Source organism: Hyla sarda, unplaced genomic scaffold (genome assembly GCF_029499605.1).
Source record: "Hyla sarda isolate aHylSar1 unplaced genomic scaffold, aHylSar1.hap1 scaffold_522, whole genome shotgun sequence".
Lineage (NCBI taxonomy): Eukaryota > Metazoa > Chordata > Amphibia > Anura > Hylidae > Hyla > Hyla sarda.
Window position 1 is genome coordinate 153,339 of NW_026610533.1, and position 25,787 is coordinate 179,125.

The 25,787-nt window shown below is 35.7% G+C and overlaps 1 long non-coding RNA gene across 1 annotated transcript in view; it reads right to left on the reverse strand.

The window, feature by feature from the left end:
* LOC130338381 (uncharacterized) overlaps positions 1 to 22,444 on the reverse strand; it is a 74,629-nt gene extending 52,185 nt beyond the window's left edge. Inside the window, exons 1-2 of the long non-coding RNA XR_008879077.1 lie at positions 22,392 to 22,444; positions 12,858 to 12,910 (exon numbers count right to left, since the gene is read on the reverse strand). This is a non-coding gene — a long non-coding RNA (uncharacterized LOC130338381). The remainder of the gene's footprint in view (positions 1 to 12,857; positions 12,911 to 22,391) is intronic.
* Positions 22,445 to 25,787: the final 3,343 nt, after the last annotated feature.

Sequence of the window (25,787 nt, forward strand, 5' to 3'; positions counted from 1 at the left end):
AAACAAACCCTCCAAAAACCTGTCAATAGTCTGCGTCAACATCATCCTGGGATGATGGGAGGAGTAGTTCACTGCACTACTATAGAAATAAAAATCCCTATCATCTAAATCCCAATGTGTTCCATTTTTTTTTGTTCCTTTTTCTTATGCGGTTCCATAATCCCTGAGATAAGTAGTTCTGGCCCTAGAGTGTTATATATATTAGCGTCTGTAGCATGTATCAGGAACATGTTATCATACCTGTGTCTTTTTACAGGTGACTGATGTCCGGTGAGAAGGTGAAAGTGACCTATACCCCCGTCAACTGCAAGAAAGGAACCACAGGACAGGTAATTAATATTTATATTAATTACTGATAACAATCAGGCTAGATGTAATATCTAGACCTGCAGAGATGTCATAGTCTCCACCTTATACATGAACATATATGTGTTGTTAATAAGCATATCGTCTATGGACAGCTTCTTATATAACACAACCATGTCTCAGGTACAGAGAATAGGAACATTTATGATCCTTAATATCTGTTTTTTATTTATAGAAATTCCTTTATCAATATTTAATAGAATAGACCCAACTTACCCCAAGGTTTACAAGTTTCCTTTAGACAAACTGACTGCAGATTTAGAACATAACTGTAATGTAAAGAAAAATCTATAATTTGTTTTTGCTACAAATATATAATTATAAAAATAATGAGAATTAAAAAACTATATATTAAAAGACTAGAGCCATAATAATACATAGCCTGTTGAAATAATCATGAAGCGCATAATACACTGCACTTTAATACTAGTGCAGTGTATTATATGAGCGATCTTAAGATCGCTGTTAAAAGTCCCCTTTGTAAAAAAAACGTAAAGGCTAGCTAGGAATTTTCAGCCGGAATAACTATTGCCGGAGGTTCCAAGCGTACATTACCGTCATCATAGATGGCAATGTATTCTGCCCGGATCCTATGTAAATGAAGTTAAAAATAAACAATTTATAAAATAATTCACCCCACCCCAACCCCTACAAAAAAATAAATGTTTATATAAAAAAGAATAAAAAAAAAATAACCCATTTCTCCCCTCACATAAGCTATAATTAAAAATCGGCTGTCAACATAATGCTGACAGCGATAATACACTGCACTATAACACTATTGCAATGTAATATATGGGTGATCACAAGATCACTGGGGAAAGGCCTCTCATCGAATTTGTTAAAAAAAGACCAAAAAATAAAGAAAAAAAAGTTTAAAAAAAAATTTAAACAGAACACCCTAAAAAAAATATATTAAAAAAAGAAACAAATGTAAAAACCAAAAACCGAAATAAAACCCCTGACAATACTGTAACCATACATTGTCTTTTAGAATAATGACAAGAGGCCTAAGACACTAGTGCAGTGTATTATTACATAGCTATCGAAAGATTGCTGCTCAAAGTCCCTTGATGGGAATAGTTAAAGGAAATTTGTCACCAGTGTCACCTGCACTAACCTGTCGGTACCAACAGATAGTGCAGGTGACACTAATGACAACGGTCCTTGCCTTGTCCCGTTCCGTGGAGGGGATCTCCGGTAATCTTCTCTGTTAAGCTTCAGCTCTAGGCCCGACTTGGGGCACGAGTGGAGCTTAGGAATGTCACTGCTGCTACGAGTCCAGCAGAGAGCAGCAGCGGCTAGGGGCATTGGCAGAGCTTAGTGACATCACCGCTACTGCTCCCTGCTTGGTCCCGCTGCTAAAGAACAGCAGTGGTGATGTCCCTATGCTCCGCCCATGCACCAAGCTGGCCAGAGCTGAAGCTTAACAGAGAAGATCACCGGAGATTCCCGCCACTGAACGGGAAAAGGTAAGTACCGTTGTCACCAGTGTCACCTGCACTATCTGTCAGTACCGCCACTTTTGTGTAGGTGACACTGGTGACATATTTCCATTAAAAACAATAAAAGAAAAAGAAGGTTAATAAAATAATTAAAAAAGAAAAAAAACTTCTACAAAAATATCCCTAAAACAACATATTTGGTATGAAATATAAAATTAAGAAAATAGAAAAAATATATAAAAATTCCCCCAAAAACTATATAACCCCATACAAATCCCTCACAATGCCATAACCATGCACTGCCTGTCAGAATAATGCTGAGAGGAATAATACACTGCACCACAATAGTAGTGCAGTGTTTTATAGAAATAATCAAATCTTTGGTGAAAGGTTGCCCTCTAATGGGAATATGGGTGAAAAAAAAAAACCAATAAAATAAAAGTGTAATAACATGATTTATTGACCCCCCCTCCCCAACCAACAAAAAAAGAAAAAGAAAACAGTAGAAGGGCAGAAATGCTTTTGAAAAAAGAAATACACAGTAATAATTTATAAAATTGTCTGCCCCCTCCCCCAAAGAAAACATATATTACCCTTAAAATGTATGAATAAATAAATGAAAATTAAGACATAACCCAAACATTACAAAAACAAACCCTCCAAAAACCTGTCAATAGTCTGCGTCAACATCATCCTGGGATGATGGGAGGAGTAGTTCACTGCACTACTATAGAAATAAAAATCCCTATCATCTAAATCCCAATGTGTTCCATTTTTTTTTGTTCCTTTTTCTTATGCGGTTCCATAATCCCTGAGATAAGTAGTTCTGGCCCTAGAGTGTTATATATATTAGCGTCTGTAGCATGTATCAGGAACATGTTATCATACCTGTGTCTTTTTACAGGTGACTGATGTCCGGTGAGAAGGTGAAAGTGACCTATACCCCCGTCAACTGCAAGAAAGGAACCACAGGACAGGTAATTAATATTTATATTAATTACTGATAACAATCAGGCTAGATGTAATATCTAGACCTGCAGAGATGTCATAGTCTCCACCTTATACATGAACATATATGTGTTGTTAATAAGCATATCGTCTATGGACAGCTTCTTATATAACACAACCATGTCTCAGGTACAGAGAATAGGAACATTTATGATCCTTAATATCTGTTTTTTATTTATAGAAATTCCTTTATCAATATTTAATAGAATAGACCCAACTTACCCCAAGGTTTACAAGTTTCCTTTAGACAAACTGACTGCAGATTTAGAACATAACTGTAATGTAAAGAAAAATCTATAATTTGTTTTTGCTACAAATATATAATTATAAAAATAATGAGAATTAAAAAACTATATATTAAAAGACTAGAGCCATAATAATACATAGCCTGTTGAAATAATCATGAAGCGCATAATACACTGCACTTTAATACTAGTGCAGTGTATTATATGAGCGATCTTAAGATCGCTGTTAAAAGTCCCCTTTGTAAAAAAAACGTAAAGGCTAGCTAGGAATTTTCAGCCGGAATAACTATTGCCGGAGGTTCCAAGCGTACATTACCGTCATCATAGATGGCAATGTATTCTGCCCGGATCCTATGTAAATGAAGTTAAAAATAAACAATTTATAAAATAATTCACCCCACCCCAACCCCTACAAAAAAATAAATGTTTATATAAAAAAGAATAAAAAAAAAATAACCCATTTCTCCCCTCACATAAGCTATAATTAAAAATCGGCTGTCAACATAATGCTGACAGCGATAATACACTGCACTATAACACTATTGCAATGTAATATATGGGTGATCACAAGATCACTGGGGAAAGGCCTCTCATCGAATTTGTTAAAAAAAGACCAAAAAATAAAGAAAAAAAAGTTTAAAAAAAAATTTAAACAGAACACCCTAAAAAAAATATATTAAAAAAAGAAACAAATGTAAAAACCAAAAACCGAAATAAAACCCCTGACAATACTGTAACCATACATTGTCTTTTAGAATAATGACAAGAGGCCTAAGACACTAGTGCAGTGTATTATTACATAGCTATCGAAAGATTGCTGCTCAAAGTCCCTTGATGGGAATAGTTAAAGGAAATTTGTCACCAGTGTCACCTGCACTAACCTGTCGGTACCAACAGATAGTGCAGGTGACACTAATGACAACGGTCCTTGCCTTGTCCCGTTCCGTGGAGGGGATCTCCGGTAATCTTCTCTGTTAAGCTTCAGCTCTAGGCCCGACTTGGGGCACGAGTGGAGCTTAGGAATGTCACTGCTGCTACGAGTCCAGCAGAGAGCAGCAGCGGCTAGGGGCATTGGCAGAGCTTAGTGACATCACCGCTACTGCTCCCTGCTTGGTCCCGCTGCTAAAGAACAGCAGTGGTGATGTCCCTATGCTCCGCCCATGCACCAAGCTGGCCAGAGCTGAAGCTTAACAGAGAAGATCACCGGAGATTCCCGCCACTGAACGGGAAAAGGTAAGTACCGTTGTCACCAGTGTCACCTGCACTATCTGTCAGTACCGCCACTTTTGTGTAGGTGACACTGGTGACATATTTCCATTAAAAACAATAAAAGAAAAAGAAGGTTAATAAAATAATTAAAAAAGAAAAAAAACTTCTACAAAAATATCCCTAAAACAACATATTTGGTATGAAATATAAAATTAAGAAAATAGAAAAAATATATAAAAATTCCCCCAAAAACTATATAACCCCATACAAATCCCTCACAATGCCATAACCATGCACTGCCTGTCAGAATAATGCTGAGAGGAATAATACACTGCACCACAATAGTAGTGCAGTGTTTTATAGAAATAATCAAATCTTTGGTGAAAGGTTGCCCTCTAATGGGAATATGGGTGAAAAAAACAACCCATAAAATAAAAGTGTAATAACATGATTTATTGACCCCCCCTCCCCCACCAACAAAAAAAGAAAAAGAAAACAGTAGAAAGGCAGAAATGCTTTTGAAAAAAGAAATACACAATAATAATTTATAAAATTTTCTGCCCCCTCCCCCAAAGAAAACATATATTACCCTTAAAATGTATGAATAAATAAATGAAAATTAAGACATAACCCAAACATTACAAAAACAAACCCTCCAAAAACCTGTCAATAGTCTGCGTCAACATCATCCTGGGATGATGGGAGGAGTAGTACACTGCACTACTATAGAAATAAAAATCCCTATCATCTAAATCCCAATGTGTTCCATTTTTTTGTTCCTTTTTCTTATGCGGTTTCATAATCCCTGAGATAAGTAGTTCTGGCCCTAGAGTGTTATATATATTAGCGTCTGTAGCATGTATCAGGAACATGTTATCATACCTGTGTCTTTTTACAGGTGACTGATGTCCGGTGAGAAGGTGAAAGTGACCTATACCCCCGTCAACTGCAAGAAAGGAACCACAGGACAGGTAATTAATATTTATATTAATTACTGATAACAATCAGGCTAGATGTAATATCTAGACCTGCAGAGATGTCATAGTCTCCACCTTATACATGAACATATATGTGTTGTTAATAAGCATATCGTCTATGGACAGCTTCTTATATAACACAACCATGTCTCAGGTACAGAGAATAGGAACATTTATGATCCTTAACATCTGTTTTTTATTTGTAGGAATTCCTTTATCAATATTTAATAGAATAGACCCAACTTACCCCAAGGTTTACAAGTTTCCTTTAGACAAACTGACTGCAGATTTAGAACATAACTGTAATGTAAAGAAAAATCTATAATTTGTTTTTGCTACAAATATATAATTATAAAAATAATGAGAATTAAAAAACTATATATTAAAAGACTAGAGCCATAATAATACATAGCCTGTTGAAATAATCATGAAGCGCATAATGCACTGCACTTTAATACTAGTGCAGTGTATTATATGAGCGATCTTAAGATCGCTGTTAAAAGTCCCCTTTGTAAAAAAAACTTAAAGGCTAGCTAGGAATTTTCAGCCGGAATAACTATTGCCGGAGGTTCCAAGCGTACATTACCGTCATCATAGATGGCAATGTATTCTGCCCGGATCCTATGTAAATGAAGTTAAAAATAAACAATTTATAAAATAATTCACCCCACCCCAACCCCTACAAAAAAATAAATGTTTATATAAAAAAGAATAAAAAAAAATAACCCATTTCTCCCCTCACTTAAGCTATAATTAAAAATCGGCTGTCAACATAATGCTGACAGCGATAATACACTGCACTATAACACTATTGCAATGTAATATATGGGTGATCACAAGATCACTGGGGAAAGGCCTCTCATCGAATTTGTTAAAAAAAAGACCAAAAAATAAAAAATAAAGAAAAAAAAGTTTAAAAAAAAATTTAAACAGAACACCCTAAAAAAATAATATATTAAAAAAAGAAACAAATGTAAAAACCAAAAACCGAAATAAAACCCCTGACAATACTGTAACCATACATTGTCTTTTAGAATAATGACAAGAGGCCTAAGACACTAGTGCAGTGTATTATTACATAGCTATCGAAAGATTGCTGCTCAAAGTCCCTTGATGGGAATAGTTAAAGGAAATTTGTCACCAGTGTCACCTGCACTAACCTGTCGGTACCAACAGATAGTGCAGGTGACACTAATGACAACGGTCCTTGCCTTGTCCCGTTCCGTGGAGGGGATCTCCGGTAATCTTCTCTGTTAAGCTTCAGCTCTAGGCCCGACTTGGGGCACGAGTGGAGCTTAGGAATGTCACTGCTGCTACGAGTCCAGCAGAGAGCAGCAGCGGCTAGGGGCATTGGCAGAGCTTAGTGACATCACCGCTACTGCTCCCTGCTTGGTCCCGCTGCTAAAGAACAGCAGTGGTGATGTCCCTATGCTCCGCCCATGCACCAAGCTGGCCAGAGCTGAAGCTTAACAGAGAAGATCACCGGAGATTCCCGCCACTGAACGGGAAAAGGTAAGTACCGTTGTCACCAGTGTCACCTGCACTATCTGTCAGTACCGCCACTTTTGTGTAGGTGACACTGGTGACATATTTCCATTAAAAACAATAAAAGAAAAAGAAGGTTAATAAAATAATTAAAAAGAAAAAAAACTTCTACAAAAATATCCCTAAAACAACATATTTGGTATGAAATATAAAATTAAGAAAATAGAAAAAATATATAAAAATTCCCCCAAAAACTATATAACCCCATACAAATCCCTCACAATGCCATAACGATGCACTGCCTGTCAGAATAATGCTGAGAGGAATAATACACTGCACCACAATAGTAGTGCAGTGTTTTATAGAAATAATCAAATCTTTGGTGAAAGGTTGCCCTCTAATGGGAATATGGGTGAAAAAAAAAAACCAATAAAATAAAAGTGTAATAACATGATTTATTGACCCCCCCTCCCCAACCAACAAAAAAAGAAAAAGAAAACAGTAGAAGGGCAGAAATGCTTTTGAAAAAAGAAATACACAGTAATAATTTATAAAATTGTCTGCCCCCTCCCCCAAAGAAAACATATATTACCCTTAAAATGTATGAATAAATAAATGAAAATTAAGACATAACCCAAACATTACAAAAACAAACCCTCCAAAAACCTGTCAATAGTCTGCGTCAACATCATCCTGGGATGATGGGAGGAGTAGTTCACTGCACTACTATAGAAATAAAAATCCCTATCATCTAAATCCCAATGTGTTCCATTTTTTTTTGTTCCTTTTTCTTATGCGGTTCCATAATCCCTGAGATAAGTAGTTCTGGCCCTAGAGTGTTATATATATTAGCGTCTGTAGCATGTATCAGGAACATGTTATCATACCTGTGTCTTTTTACAGGTGACTGATGTCCGGTGAGAAGGTGAAAGTGACCTATACCCCCGTCAACTGCAAGAAAGGAACCACAGGACAGGTAATTAATATTTATATTAATTACTGATAACAATCAGGCTAGATGTAATATCTAGACCTGCAGAGATGTCATAGTCTCCACCTTATACATGAACATATATGTGTTGTTAATAAGCATATCGTCTATGGACAGCTTCTTATATAACACAACCATGTCTCAGGTACAGAGAATAGGAACATTTATGATCCTTAATATCTGTTTTTTATTTGTAGGAATTCCTTTATCAATATTTAATAGAATAGACCCAACTTACCCCAAGGTTTACAAGTTTCCTTTAGGCAAACTGACTGCAGATTTAGAACATAACTGTAATGTAAAGAAAAATCTATAATTTGTTTTTGCTGCAAATATATAATTATAAAAATAATGAAAATTAAAAAACTATATATTAAAAGACTATAGCCATAATAATACATAGCCTGTTGAAATAATCATGAAGCGCATAATACACTGCACTTTAATACTAGTGCAGTGTATTATATGAGCGATCTTAAGATCGCTGTTAAAAGTCCCCTTTGTAAAAAAAAACTTAAAGGCTAGCTAGGAATTTTCAGCCGGAATAACTATTGCCGGAGGTTCCAAGCGTACATTACCGTCATTATAGATGGCAATGCATTCTGCCCGGATCCTATGTAAATGAAGTTAAAAATAAACAATTTATAAATAATTCACCCCACCCCAACCCCTACAAAAAAATAAATGTTTATATAAAAAAGTATTAAAAAAAAATAACCCATTTCTCCCCTCACATAAGCTATAATTAAAAATCGTCTGTCAACATAATGCTGACAGCGATAATACACTGCAGTATAACACTATTGCAATGTATTATATGGGTGATCAAAAGATCACTGGGGAAAGGCCTCTCATCGTATTTGTTAAAAAAGACCAAAAAATTAAGAAAAAAAAGTTAAAAAAAATTTAAACAGAACATCCTAAAAAAAAACATATTAAAAAAAGAAAAAAAATGTAAAAACCAAAAACCTGAAATAAAACCTCTGACAATACTGTAACCATACATTGTCTTTTAGAATAATGACAAGAAGCCTAAGACACTAGTGCAGTGTATTATTACATAGCTATCAAAAGATTGCTGCTCAAAGTCCCTTGATGGGAATAGTTAAAGGAAATTTGTCACCAGTGTCACCTGTACTAACCTGTCGGTACTAACAGATAGTGCAGGTGACACTAATGACAACGGTCCTTGCCTTGTCCCGTTCCGTGGAGGGGATCTCCGGTAATCTTCTCTGTTAAGCTTCAGCTCTAGGCCCGGCTTGGGGCACGAGTGGAGCTTAGGAATGTCACTGCTGCTACGAGTCCAGCGGAGAGCAGCAGTGGCTAGGGGCATTGGCAGAGCTTAGTGACATCACCGCTGCTGCTCCCTGCTTGGTCCCGCTGCTAAAGAACAGCAGTGGTGATGTCCCTATGCTCCGCCCATGCACCAAGCTGGCCAGAGCTGAAGCTTAACAGAGAAGATCACCGGAGATTCCCGCCACTGAACGGGAAAAGGTAAGTACCGTTGTCACCAGTGTCACCTGCACTATCTGTCAGTACCGCCACTTTTGTGTAGGTGACACTGGTGACATATTTCCATTAAAAACAATAAAAGAAAAAGAAGGTTAATAAAATAATTAAAAAAGAAAAAAAACTTCTACAAAAATATCCCTAAAAAAACATACTTGGTATGAAATATAAAATTAAGAAAATAGAAAAAATATATAAAAATTCCCCCAAAAACTATATAACCCCATACAAATCCCTCACAATGCCATAACCATGCACTGCCTGTCAGAATAATGCTGAGAGGAATAATACACTGCACCACAATAGTAGTGCAGTGTTTTATAGAAATAATCAGATCTTTGGTGAAAGGTTGCCCTCTAATGGGAATATAGGTGAAAAAAACAACCTATAAAATAAAAGTGTAATAACACCAACAAAAAAAGAAAAAGAAAACAGTAGAAAGGCAGAAATGCTTTTGAAAAAAGAAATACACAATAATAATTTATAAAATTGTCTGCCCCCTCCCCCAAAGAAAACATATATTACCCTTAAAATGTATGAATAAATAGATGAAAATTAAGACATAACCCAAACATTACAAAAACAAACCCTCCAAAAACCTGTCAATAGTCTGCGTCAACATCATCCTGGGATGATGGGAGGAGTAGTTCACTGCACTACTATAGAAATAAAAATCCCTATCATCTAAATCCCAATGTGTTCCATTTTTTTTTGTTCCTTTTTCTTATGCGGTTTCATAATCCCTGAGATAAGTAGTTCTGGCCCTAGAGTGTTATATATATTAGCGTCTGTAGCATGTATCAGGAACATGTTATCATACCTGTGTCTTTTTACAGGTGACTGATGTCCGGTGAGAAGGTGAAAGTGACCTATACCCCCGTCAACTGCAAGAAAGGAACCACAGGACAGGTAATTAATATTTATATTAATTACTGATAACAATCAGGCTAGATGTAATATCTAGACCTGCAGAGATGTCATAGTCTCCACCTTATACATGAACATATATGTGTTGTTAATAAGCATATCGTCTATGGACAGCTTCTTATATAACACAACCATGTCTCAGGTACAGAGAATAGGAACATTTATGATCCTTAATATCTGTTTTTTATTTGTAGGAATTCCTTTATCAATATTTAATAGAATAGACCCAACTTAACCCAAGGTTTACAAGTTTCCTTTAGGCAAACTGACTGCAGATTTAGAACATAACTGTAATGTAAAGAAAAATCTATAATTTGTTTTTGCTACAAATATATAATTATAAAAATAATGAAAATTAAAAAACTATATATTAAAAGACTATAGCCATAATAATACATAGCCTGTTGAAATAATCATGAAGCGCATAATACACTGCACTTTAATACTAGTGCAGTGTATTATATGAGCGATCTTAAGATCGCTGTTAAAAGTCCCCTTTGTAAAAAAAAACTTAAAGGCTAGCTAGGAATTTTCAGCCGGAATAACTATTGCCGGAGGTTCCAAGCGTACATTACCGTCATTATAGATGGCAATGCATTCTGCCCGGATCCTATGTAAATGAAGTTAAAAATAAACAATTTATAAATAATTCACCCCACCCCAACCCCTACAAAAAAATAAATGTTTATATAAAAAAGTATTAAAAAAAAATAACCCATTTCTCCCCTCACATAAGCTATAATTAAAAATCGTCTGTCAACATAATGCTGACAGCGATAATACACTGCAGTATAACACTATTGCAATGTATTATATGGGTGATCAAAAGATCACTGGGGAAAGGCCTCTCATCGTATTTGTTAAAAAAAGACCAAAAAATTAAGAAAAAAAAGTTAAAAAAAATTTAAACAGAACATCCTAAAAAAAAACATATTAAAAAAAGAAAAAAAATGTAAAAACCAAAAACCTGAAATAAAACCTCTGACAATACTGTAACCATACATTGTCTTTTAGAATAATGACAAGAAGCCTAAGACACTAGTGCAGTGTATTATTACATAGCTATCAAAAGATTGCTGCTCAAAGTCCCTTGATGGGAATAGTTAAAGGAAATTTGTCACCAGTGTCACCTGTACTAACCTGTCGGTACTAACAGATAGTGCAGGTGACACTAATGACAACGGTCCTTGCCTTGTCCCGTTCCGTGGAGGGGATCTCCGGTAATCTTCTCTGTTAAGCTTCAGCTCTAGGCCCGGCTTGGGGCACGAGTGGAGCTTAGGAATGTCACTGCTGCTACGAGTCCAGCGGAGAGCAGCAGTGGCTAGGGGCATTGGCAGAGCTTAGTGACATCACCGCTGCTGCTCCCTGCTTGGTCCCGCTGCTAAAGAACAGCAGTGGTGATGTCCCTATGCTCCGCCCATGCACCAAGCTGGCCAGAGCTGAAGCTTAACAGAGAAGATCACCGGAGATTCCCGCCACTGAACGGGAAAAGGTAAGTACCGTTGTCACCAGTGTCACCTGCACTATCTGTCAGTACCGCCACTTTTGTGTAGGTGACACTGGTGACATATTTCCATTAAAAACAATAAAAGAAAAAGAAGGTTAATAAAATAATTAAAAAAGAAAAAAAACTTCTACAAAAATATCCCTAAAAAAACATACTTGGTATGAAATATAAAATTAAGAAAATAGAAAAAATATATAAAAATTCCCCCAAAAACTATATAACCCCATACAAATCCCTCACAATGCCATAACCATGCACTGCCTGTCAGAATAATGCTGAGAGGAATAATACACTGCACCACAATAGTAGTGCAGTGTTTTATAGAAATAATCAGATCTTTGGTGAAAGGTTGCCCTCTAATGGGAATATAGGTGAAAAAAACAACCTATAAAATAAAAGGGTAATAACATGATTTATTGACCCCCCCCCCCCCCCACCAACAAAAAAAGAAAAAGAAAACAGTAGAAAGGCAGAAATGCTTTTGAAAAAAGAAATACACAATAATAATTTATAAAATTTTCTGCCCCCTCCCCCAAAGAAAACATATATTACCCTTAAAATGTATGAATAAATAAATGAAAATTAAGACATAACCCAAACATTACAAAAACAAACCCTCCAAAAACCTGTCAATAGTCTGCGTCAACATCATCATGGGATGATGGGAGGAGTAGTACACTGCACTACTATAGAAATAAAAATCCCTATCATCTAAATCCCAATGTGTTCCATTTTTTTTGTTCCTTTTTCTTATGCGGTTTCATAATCCCTGAGATAAGTAGTTCTGGCCCTAGAGTGTTATATATATTAGCGTCTGTAGCATGTATCAGGAACATGTTATCATACCTGTGTCTTTTTACAGGTGACTGATGTCCGGTGAGAAGGTGAAAGTGACCTATACCCCCGTCAACTGCAAGAAAGGAACCACAGGACAGGTAATTAATATTTATATTAATTACTGATAACAATCAGGCTAGATGTAATATCTAGACCTGCAGAGATGTCATAGTCTCCACCTTATACATGAACATATATGTGTTGTTAATAAGCATATCGTCTATGGACAGCTTCTTATATAACACAACCATGTCTCAGGTACAGAGAATAGGAACATTTATGATCCTTAATATCTGTTTTTTATTTGTAGGAATTCCTTTATCAATATTTAATAGAATAGACCCAACTTACCCCAAGGTTTACAAGTTTCCTTTAGACAAACTGACTGCAGATTTAGAACATAACTGTAATGTAAAGAAAAATCAATAATTTGTTTTTGCTACAAATATATAATTATAAAAATAATGAGAATTAAAAAACTATATATTAAAAGACTAGAGCCATAATAATACATAGCCTGTTGAAATAATCATGAAGCGCATAATACACTGCACTTTAATACTAGTGCAGTGTATTATATGAGCGATCTTAAGATCGCTGTTAAAAGTCCCCTTTGTAAAAAAAATGTAAAGGCTAGCTAGGAATTTTCAGCCGGAATAACTATTGCCGGAGTTTCCAAGCGTACATTACCGTCATCATAGATGGCAATATATTCTGCCCGGATCCTATGTAAATGAAGTTAAAAATAAACAATTTATAAAATAATTCACCCCACCCCAACCCCTACAAAAAAATAAATGTTTATATAAAAAAGAATAAAAAAAAAAAAAAACATTTCTCCCCTCACATAAGCTATAATTAAAAATCGGCTGTCAACATAATGCTGACAGCGATAATACACTGCACTATAACACTATTGCAATGTAATATATGGGTGATCACAAGATCACTGGGGAAAGGCCTCTCATCGAATTTGTTAAAAAAAAGACCAAGAAATAAAAAATAAAGAAAAAAAAGTTAAAAAAAAATATTTAAACAGAACACCCTAAAAAAAATATATTAAAAAAAGAAAAAAAATGTAAAAACCAAAAACCCGAAATAAAACCCCTGACAATACTGTAACCATACATTGTCTTTTAGAATAATGACAAGAGGCCTAAGACACTAGTGCAGTGTATTATTACATAGCTATCAAAAGATTGCTGCTCAAAGTCCCTTGATGGGAATAGTTAAAGGAAATTTGTCACCAGTGTCACCTGCACTAACCTGTCGGTACCAACAGATAGTGCAGGTGACACTAATGACAACGGTCCTTGCCTTGTCCCGTTCCGTGGAGGGGATCTCCGGTAATCTTCTCTGTTAAGCTTCAGCTCTAGGCCCGGCTTGGGGCACGAGTGGAGCTTAGGAATGTCACTGCTGCTACGAGTCCAGAAGAGAGCAGCAGCGGCTAGGGGCATTGGCAGAGCTTAGTGACATCACCGCTGCTGCTCCCTGCTTGGTCCCGCTGCTAAAGAACAGCAGTGGTGATGTCCCTATGCTCCGCCCATGCACCAAGCTGGCCAGAGCTGAAGCTTAACAGAGAAGATCACCGGAGATTCCCGCAACTGAACGGGAAAAGGTAAGTATAGATGTCACCAGTGTCACCTGCACTATCTGTCAGTACCGCCACTTTTGTGTAGGTGACACTGGTGACATATTTCCATTAAAAACAATAAAAGAAAAAGAAGGTTAATAAAATAATTAAAAAAGAAAAAAACCTTCTACAAAAATATCCCTAAAAAACATATTTGGTATGAAATATAAAATTAAGAAAATAGAAAAAATATATAAAAATTCCCCCAAAAACTATATAACCCCATACAAATCCCTCACAATGCCATAACCATGCACTGCCTGTCAGAATAATGCTGAGAGGAATAATACACTGCACCACAATAGTAGTGGAGTGTTTTATAGAAATAATCAGATCTTTGGTGAAAGGTTGCCCTCTAATGGGAATATGGGTGAAAAAAACAACCCATAAAATAAAAGTGTAATAACATGATTTATTGACCCCCCCTCCCCCACCAACAAAAAAAGAAAAAGAAAACAGTAGAAAGGCAAAAATGCTTTTGAAAAAAGAAATACACAGTAATAATTTATAAAATTGTCTGCCCCCTCCCCCAAAGAAAACATATATTACCCTTAAAATGTATGAATAAATAGATGAAAATTAAGACATAACCCAACCATTACAAAAACAAACCCTCCAAAAACCTGTCAATAGTCTGCGTCAACATCATCCTAGGATGATGGGAGGAGTAGTTCACTGCACTACTGTAGAAATAAAAATCCCTATCATCTAAATCCCAATGTGTTCCATTTTTTTTTGTTCCTTTTTCTTATGCGGTTTCATAATCCCTGAGATAAGTAGTTCTGGCCCTAGAGTGTTATATATATTAGCGTCTGTAGCATGTATTAGGAACATGTTATCATACCTGTGTCTTTTTACAGGTGACTGATGTCCGGTGAGAAGGTGAAAGTGACCTATACCCCCGTCAACTGCAAGAAAGGAACCAAAGGACAGGTAATTAATATTTATATTAATTACTGATAACAATCAGGCTAGATGTAATATCTAGACCTGCAGAGATGTCATAGTCTCCACCTTATACATGAACATATATGTGTTGTTAATAAGCATATCGTCTATGGAAAGCTTCTTATATAACACAACCATGTCTCAGGTACAGAGAATAGGAACATTTATGATCCTTAATATCTGTTTTTTATTTGTAGGAATTCCTTTATCAATATTTAATAGAATAGACCCAACTTACCCCAAGGTTTACAAGTTTCCTTTAGACAAACTGACTGCAGATTTAGAACATAACTGTAATGTAAAGAAAAGTCTATAATTTGTTTTTGCTACAAATATATAATTATAAAAATAATGAAAATTAAAAAACTATATATTAAAAGACTATAGCCATAATAATACATAGCCTGTTGAAATAATCATGAAGCGCATAATACACTGCACTTTAATACTAGTGCAGTGTATTATATGAGCGATCTTAAGATCGCTGTTAAAAGTCCCCTTTGTAAAAAAAAACTTAAAGGCTAGCTAGGAATTTTCAGCCGGAATAACTATTGCCGGAGGTTCCAAGCGTACATTACCGTCATTATAGATGGCAATGCATTCTGCCCGGATCCTATGTAAATGAAGTTAAAAATAAACAATTTATAAATAATTCACCCCACCCCAACCCCTACAAAAAAATAAATGTTTATATAAAAAAGTATAAAAAAAAAAATAACCCATTTCTCCCCTCACATAAGCTATAATTAAAAATCGTCTGTCAACATAATGCTGACAGCGATAATACACTGCAGTATAACACTATTGCAATGTATTATATGGGTGATCAAAAGATCACTGGAGAAAGGCCTCTCATTGTATTTGTTAAAAAAGACCAAAAAATAAAGAAAAAAAAGTAAAAAAAAATATTTCAACAGAACATCCTAAAAAAAAACATATTAAAAAAAGAAAAAAAATGTAAAAACCAAAAACCCGAAATAAAACCTCTGACAATACTGTAACCATACATTGTCTTTTAGAATAATGACAAGAAGCCTAAGACACTAGTGCAGTGTATTATTACATAGCTATCGAAAGATTGCTGCTCAAAGTCCCTTGATGGGAATAGTTAAAGGAAATTTGTCACCAGTGTCACCTGCACTAACCTGTCGGTACCAACAGATAGTGCAGCTGACACTAATGACAACGGTCATTACCTTGTCCCATTCCGTGGAGGGGATCTCCGGTAATCTTCTCTGTTAAGCTTCAGCTCTAGGCCCGGCTTGGGGCACGAGTGGAGCTTAGGAATGTCACTGCTGCTACGAGTCCAGCAGAGAGCAGCAGCGGCTAGGGGCATTGGCAGAGCTTAGTGACATCACCGCTGCTGCTCCCTGCTTGGTCCCGCTGCTAAAGAACAGCAGTGGTGATGTCCCTATGCTCCGCCCATGCACCAAGCTGGCCAGAGCTGAAGCTTAACAGAGAAGATCACCGGAGATTCCCGCAACTGAACGGGAAAAGGTAAGTATAGTTGTCACCAGTGTCACCTGCACTATCTGTCAGTACCGCCACTTTTGTGTAGGTGACACTGGTGACATATTTCCATTAAAAACAATAAAAGAAAAAGAAGGTTAATAAAATAATTAAAAAAGAAAAAAACCTTCTACAAAAATATCCCTAAAAAAACATATTTGGTATGAAATATAAAATTAAGAAAATAGAAAAAATATATAAAAATTCACCCAAAAACTATATAACCCCATACAAATCCCTCACAATGCCATAACCATGCACTGCCTGTCAGAATAATGCTGAGAGGAATAATACACTCACCACAATAGTAGTGCAGTGTTTTATAGAAATAATCAGATCTTTGGTGAAAGGTTGCCCTCTAATGGGAATATGGGTGAAAAAAACAACCTATAAAATAAAAGTGTAATAACATGATTTATTGACCCCCCCCCTCCCCCACCAACAAAAAAAGAAAAAGAAAACAGTAGAAAGGCAGAAATGCTTTTGAAAAAAGAAATACACAATAATAATTTATAAAATGTTCTGCCCCCTCCCCCAAAGAAAACATATATTACCTTTAAAATGTATGAGTAAATAAATGAAAATGAAGAAATAACCCAAACATTACAAAAACAAACCCTCCAAAAACCTGTCAATAGTCTGCATCAACATCATCCTGGGATGATGGGAGGAGTAGTACACTGCACTACTATAGAAATAAAAATCCCTATCATCTAAATCCCAATGTGTTCCATTTTTTTTGTTCCTTTTTCTTATGCGGTTTCATAATCCCTGAGATAAGTAGTTCTGGCCCTAGAGTGTTATATATATTAGCGTCTGTAGCATGTATCAGGAACATGTTATCATACCTGTGTCTTTTTACAGGTGACTGATGTCCGGTGAGAAGGTGAAAGTGACCTATACCCCCGTCAACTGCAAGAAAGGAACCACAGGACAGGTAATTAATATTTATATTAATTACTGATAACAATCAGGCTAGATGTAATATCTAGACCTGCAGAGATGTCATAGTCTCCACCTTATACATGAACATATATGTGTTGTTAATAAGCATATCGTCTATGGACAGCTTCTTATATAACACAACCATGTCTCAGGTACAGAGAATAGGAACATTTATGATCCTTAATATCTGTTTTTTATTTGTAGGAATTCCTTTATCAATATTTAATAGAATAGACCCAACTTACCCCAAGGTTTACAAGTTTCCTTTAGACAAACTGACTGCAGATTTAGAACATAACTGTAATGTAAAGAAAAATCTATAATTTGTTTTTGCTACAAATATATAATTATAAAAATAATGAGAATTAAAAAACTATATATTAAAAGACTAGAGCCATAATAATACATAGCCTGTTGAAATAATCATGAAGCGCATAATACACTGCACTTTAATACTAGTGCAGTGTATTATATGAGCGATCTTAAGATTGTTGTTAAAAGTCCCCTTTGTAAAAAAAACGTAAAGGCTAGCTAGGAATTTTCAGCCGGAATAACTATTGCCGGAGGTTCCAAGCGTACATTACCGTCATCATAGATGGCAATGTATTCTGCCCGGATCCTATGTAAATGAAGTTAAAAATAAACAATTTATAAAATAATTCACCCCACCCCAACCCCTACAAAAAACTAAATGTTTATATAAAAAAGAATTAAAAAAAAATAACCGATTTCTCCCCTCACATAAGCTATAATTAAAAATCGGCTGTCAACATAATGCTGACAGCGATAATACACTGCACTATAACACTATTGCAATGTAATATATGGGTGATCACAAGATCACTGGGGAAAGGCCTCTCATCGAATTTGTTAAAAAAAAGACCAAAAAATTAAAAATAAAGAAAAAAAAGTTAAAAAAAAAAATATTTAAACAGAACACCCTAAAAAAAAATATATTAAAAAAAGAAAAAAAATTTAAAAACCAAAAACCCGAAATAAAACCCCTGACAATACTGTAACCATACATTGTCTTTTAGAATAATGACAAGAGGCCTAAGACACTAGTGCAGTGTATTATTACATAGCTATCAAAAGATTGCTGCTCAAAGTCCCTTGATGGGAATAGTTAAAGGAAATTTGTCACCAGTGTCACCTGCACTAACCTGTAGGTACCAACAGATAGTGCAGGTGACACTAATGACAACGGTCCTTGCCTTGTCCCGTTCCGTGGAGGGGATCTCCGGTAATCTTCTCTGTTAAGCTTCAGCTCTAGGCCCGGCTTGGGGCACGAGTGGAGCTTAGGAATGTCACTGCTGCTACGAGTCCAGAAGAGAGCAGCAGCGGCTAGGGGCATTGACAGAGCTTAGTGACATCACCGCTGCTGCTCCCTGCTTGGTCCCGCTGCTAAAGAACAGCAGTGGTGATGTCCCTATGCTCCGCCCATGCACCAAGCTGGCCAGAGCTGAAGCTTAACAGAGAAGATCACCGGAGATTCCCGCAACTGAACGGGAAAAGGTGAGTATAGTTGTCACCAGTGTCACCTGCACTATCTGTCAGTACCGCCACTTTTGTGTAGGTGACACTGGTGACATATTTCCATTAAAAACAATAAAAGAAAAAGAAGGTTAATAAAATAATTAAAAAAGAAAAAAACCTTCTACAAAAATATCCCTAAAAAAACATATTTGGTATGAAATATAAAATTAAGAAAATAGAAAAAATATATAAAAATTCACCCAAAAACTATATAACCCCATACAAATCCCTCACAATGCCATAACCATGCACTGCCTGTCAGAATAATGCTGAGAGGAATAATACACTGCACCACAATAGTAGTGCAGTGTTTTATAGAAATAATCAGATCTTTGGTGAAAGGTTGCCCTCTAATGGGAATATGGGTGAAAAAAACAACCTATAAAATAAAAGTGTAATAACATGATTTATTGACCCCCCCCCCCCCTCCCCCACCAACAAAAAAAAAAAAAAGAAAACAGTAGAAAGGCAGAAATGCTTTTGAAAAAAGAAATACACAATAATAATTTATAAAATGTTCTGCCCCCTCCCCCAAAGAAAACATATATTACCTTTAAAATGTATGAGTAAATAAATGAAAATGAAGAAATAACCCAAACATTACAAAAACAAACCCTCCAAAAACCTGTCAATAGTCTGCGTCAACATCATCCTGGGATGATGGGAGGAGTAGTACACTGCACTACTATAGAAATAAAAATCCCTATCATCTAAATCCCAATGTGTTCCATTTTTTTTGTTCCTTTTTCTTATGCGGTTTCATAATCCCTGAGATAAGTAGTTCTGGCCCTAGAGTGTTATATATATTAGCGTCTGTAGCATGTATCAGGAACATGTTATCATACCTGTGTCTTTTTACAGGTGACTGATGTCCGGTGAGAAGGTGAAAGTGACCTATACCCCCGTCAACTGCAAGAAAGGAACCACAGGACAGGTAATTAATATTTATATTAATTACTGATAACAATCAGGCTAGATGTAATATCTAGACCTGCAGAGATGTCATAGTCTCCACCTTATACATGAACATATATGTGTTGTTAATAAGCATATCGTCTATGGACAGCTTCTTATATAACACAACCATGTCTCAGGTACAGAGAATAGGAACATTTATGATCCTTAATATCTGTTTTTTATTTGTAGGAATTCCTTTATCAATATTTAATAGAATAGACCCAACTTACCCCAAGGTTTACAAGTTTCCTTTAGACAAACTGACTGCAGATTTAGAACATAACTGTAATGTAAAGAAAAATCTATAATTTGTTTTTGCTACAAATATATAATTATAAAAATAATGAGAATTAAAAAACTATATATTAAAAGACTAGAGCCATAATAATACATAGCCTGTTGAAATAATCATGAAGCGCATAATACACTGCACTTTAATACTAGTGCAGTGTATTATATGAGCGATCTTAAGATCGCTGTTAAAAGTCCCCTTTGTAAAAAAAACGGAAAGGCTAGCTAGGAATTTTCAGCCGGAATAACTATTGCCGGAGGTTCCAAGCGTACATTACCGTCATCATAGATGGCAATGTATTCTGCCCGGATCCTATGTAAATGAAGTTAAAAATAAACAATTTATAAAATAATTCACCCCACCCCAACCCCTACAAAAAAATAAATGTTTATATAAAAAAGAATTAAAAAAAAAAAAAAACATTTCTCCCCTCACATAAGCTATAATTAAAAATCGTCTGTCAACATAATGCTGACAGCGATAATACACTGCACTATAACACTATTGCAATGTAATATATGGGTGATCACAAGATCACTGGGGAAAGGCCTCTCATCGAATTTGTTAAAAAAAAGACCAAAAAATTAAAAATAAAGAAAAAAAGTTAAAAAAAATATATTTAAACAGAACACCCTAAAAAAAAATATATTAAAAAAAGAAAAAAAATTTAAAAACCAAAAACCCGAAATAAAACCCCTGACAATACTGTAACCATACATTGTCTTTTAGAATAATGACAAGAGGCCTAAGACACTAGTGCAGTGTATTATTACATAGCTATCAAAAGATTGCTGCTCAAAGTCCCTTGATGGGAATAGTTAAAGGAAATTTGTCACCAGTGTCACCTGCACTAACCTGTAGGTACCAACAGATAGTGCAGGTGACACTAATGACAACGGTCCTTGCCTTGTCCCGTTCCGTGGAGGGGATCTCCGGTAATCTTCTCTGTTAAGCTTCAGCTCTAGGCCCGGCTTGGGGCACGAGTGGAGCTTAGGAATGTCACTGCTGCTACGAGTCCAGAAGAGAGCAGCAGCGGCTAGGGGCATTGGCAGAGCTTAGTGACATCACCGCTGCTGCTCCCTGCTTGGTCCCGCTGCTAAAGAACAGCAGTGGTGATGTCCCTATGCTCCGCCCATGCACCAAGCTGGCCAGAGCTGAAGCTTAACAGAGAAGATCACCGGAGATTCCCGCAACTGAACGGGAAAAGGTAAGTATAGTTGTCACCTGTGTCACCTGCACTATCTGTCAGTACCGCCACTTTTGTGTAGGTGACACTGGTGACATATTTCCATTAAAAACAATAAAAGAAAAGAAGGTTAATAAAATAATTAAAAAAGAAAAAAACCTTCTACAAAAATATCCCTAAAAAAAATATTTGGTATGAAATATAAAATTAAGAAAATAGAAAAAATATATAAAAATTCCCCCAAAAACTATATAACCCCATACAAATCCCTCACAATGCCATAACCATGCACTGCCTGTCAGAATAATGCTGAGAGGAATAATACACTGCACCACAATAGTAGTGGAGTGTTTTATAGAAATAATCAGATCTTTGGTGAAAGGTTGCCCTCTAATGGGAATATGGGTGAAAAAAACAACCCATAAAATAAAAGTGTAATAACATGATTTATTGACCCCCCCTCCCCCACCAACAAAAAAAGAAAAAGAAAACAGTAGAAAGGCAGAAATGCTTTTGAAAAAAGAAATACACAGTAATAATTTATAAAATTGTCTGCCCCCTCCCCCAAAGAAAACATATATTACCCTTAAAATGTATGAATAAATAGATGAAAATTAAGACATAACCCAAACATTACAAAAACAAACCCTCCAAAAACCTGTCAATAGTCTGCGTCAACATCATCCTGGGATGATGGGAGGAGTAGTTCACTGCACTACTATAGAAATAAAAATCCCTATCATCTAATTCCCAATGTGTTCCATTTTTTTTTGTTCCTTTTTCTTATGCGGTTTCATAATCCCTGAGATAAGTAGTTCTGGCCCTAGAGTGTTATATATATTAGCGTCTGTAGCATGTATTAGGAACATGTTATCATACCTGTGTCTTTTTACAGGTGACTGATGTTCGGTGAGAAGGTGAAAGTGACCTATACCCCCGTCAACTGCAAGAAAGGAACCACAGGACAGGTAATTAATATTTATATTAATTACTGATAACAATCAGGCTAGATGTAATATCTAGACCTGCAGAGATGTCATAGTCTCCACCTTATACATGAACATATATGTGTTGTTAATAAGCATATCGTCTATGGACAGCTTCTTATATAACACAACCATGTCTCAGGTACAGAGAATAGGAACATTTATGATCCTTAATATCTGTTTTTTATTTCTAGGAATTCCTTTATCAATATTTAATAGAATAGACCCAACTTACCCCAAGGTTTACAAGTTTCCTTTAGACAAACTGACTGCAGATTTAGAACATAACTGTAATGTAAAGAAAAATCTATAATTTGTTTTTGCTACAAATATATAATTATAAAAATAATGAAAATTAAAAAACTATATATTAAAAGACTATAGCCATAATAATACATAGCCTGTTGAAATAATCATGAAGCGCATAATACACTGCACTTTAATACTAGTGCAGTGTATTATATGAGCGATCTTAAGATCGCTGTTAAAAGTCCCCTTTGTAAAAAAAAACTTAAAGGCTAGCTAGGAATTTTCAGCCGGAATAACTATTGCCGGAGGTTCCAAGCGTACATTACCGTCATTATAGATGGCAATGCATTCTGCCCGGATCCTATGTAAATGAAGTTAAAAATAAACAATTTATAAATAATTCACCCCACCCCAACCCCTACAAAAAAATAAATGTTTATATAAAAAAGTATAAAAAAAAAATAACCCATTTCTCCCCTCACATAAGCTATAATTAAAAATCGTCTGTCAACATAATGCTGACAGCGATAATACACTGCAGTATAACACTATTGCAATGTATTATATGGGTGTTCAAAAGATCACTGGGGAAAGGCCTCTCATTGTATTTGTTAAAAAAGACCAAAAAATAAAGAAAAAAAAGTTAAAAAAAATATTTAAACAGAACATCCTAAAAAAAAACATATTAAAAAAAGAAAAAAAATGTAAAAACCAAAAACCCGAAATAAAACCTCTGACAATACTGTAACCATACATTGTCTTTTAGAATAATGACAAGAAGCCTAAGACACTAGTGCAGTGTATTATTACATAGCTATCAAAAGATTGCTGCTCAAAGTCCCTTGATGGGAATAGTTAAAGGAAATTTGTCACCAGTGTCACCTGCACTAACCTGTAGGTACCAACAGATAGTGCAGGTGACACTAATGACAACGGTCCTTGCCTTGTCCCGTTCCGTGGAGGGGATCTCCGGTAATCTTCTCTGTTAAGCTTCAGCTCTAGGCCCGGCTTAGGGCACGAGTGGAGCTTAGGAATGTCACTGCTGCTACGAGTCCAGAAGAGAGCAGCAGCGGCTAGGGGCATTGGCAGAGCTTAGTGACATCACCGCTGCTGCTCCCTGCTTGGTCCCGCTGCTAAAGAACAGCAGTGGTGATGTCCCTATGCTCCGCCCATGCACCAAGCTGGCCAGAGCTGAAGCTTAACAGAGAAGATCACCGGAGATTCCCGCAACTGAACGGGAAAAGGTAAGTATAGTTGTCACCAGTGTCACCTGCACTATCTGTCAGTACCGCCACTTTTGTGTAGGTGACACTGGTGACATATTTCCATTAAAAACAATAAAAGAAAAAGAAGGTTAATAAAATAATTAAAAAAGAAAAAAAACTTCTACAAAAATATCCCTAAAACAACATATTTGGTATGAAATATAAAATTAAGAAAATAGAAAAAATATATAAAAATTCCCCCAAAAACTATATAACCCCATACAAATCCCTCACAATGCCATAACCATGCACTGCCTGTCAGAATAATGCTGAGAGGAATAATACACTGCACCACAATAGTAGTGCAGTGTTTTATAGAAATAATCAGATCTTTGGTGAAAGGTTGCCCTCTAATGGGAATATAGGTGAAAAAAACAACCTATAAAATAAAAGTGTAATAACATGATTTATTGACCCCCCCCCCCTCCCCCACCAACAAAAAAAGAAAACAGTAGAAAGGCAGAAATGCTTTTGAAAAAAGAAATACACAATAATAATTTATAAAATTTTCTGCCCCCTCCCCCAAAGAAAACATATATTACCTTTAAAATGTATGAGTAAATAAATGAAAATGAAGAAATAACCCAAACATTACAAAAACAAACCCTCCAAAAACCTGTCAATAGTCTGCGTCAACATCATCCTGGGATGATGGGAGGAGTAGTACACTGCACTACTATAGAAATAAAAATCCCTATCATCTAAATCCCAATGTGTTCCATTTTTTTTGTTCCTTTTTGTTATGCGGTTTCATAATCCCTGAGATAAGTAGTTCTGGCCCTAGAGTGTTATATATATTAGCGTCTGTAGCATGTATCAGGAACATGTTATCATACCTGTGTCTTTTTACAGGTGACTGATGTCCGGTGAGAAGGTGAAAGTGACCTATACCCCCGTCAACTGCAAGAAAGGAACCACAGGACAGGTAATTAATATTTATATTAATTACTGATAACAATCAGGCTAGATGTAATATCTAGACCTGCAGAGATGTCATAGTCTCCACCTTATACATGAACATATATGTGTTGTTAATAAGCATATCGTCTATGGACAGCTTCTTATATAACACAAACATGTCTCAGGTACAGAGAATAGGAACATTTATGATCCTTAATATCTGTTTTTTATTTGTAGGAATTCCTTTATCAATATTTAATAGAATAGACCCAACTTACCCCAAGGTTTACAAGTTTCCTTTAGACAAACTGACTGCAGATTTAGAACATAACTCTAATGTAAAGAAAAATCTATAATTTGTTTTTGCTACAAATATATAATTATAAAAATAATGAGAATTAAAAAACTATATATTAAAAGACTAGAGCCATAATAATACATAGCCTGTTGAAATAATCATGAAGCGCATAATACACTGCACTTTAATACTAGTGCAGTGTATTATATGAGCGATCTTAAGATCGCTGTTAAAAGTCCCCTTTGTAAAAAAAACGTAAAGGCTAGCTAGGAATTTTCAGCCGGAATAACTATTGCCGGAGGTTCCAAGCGTACATTACCGTCATCATAGATGGCAATGTATTCTGCCCGGATCCTATGTAAATGAAGTTAAAAATGAACAATTTATAAAATAATTCACCCCACCCCAACCCCTACAAAAAAATAAATGTTTATATAAAAAAGAATAAAAAAAAAATAACCCATTTCTCCCCTCACATAAGCTATAATTAAAAATCGGCTGTCAACATAATGCTGACAGCGATAATACACTGCACTATAACACTATTGCAATGTAATATATGGGTGATCACAAGATC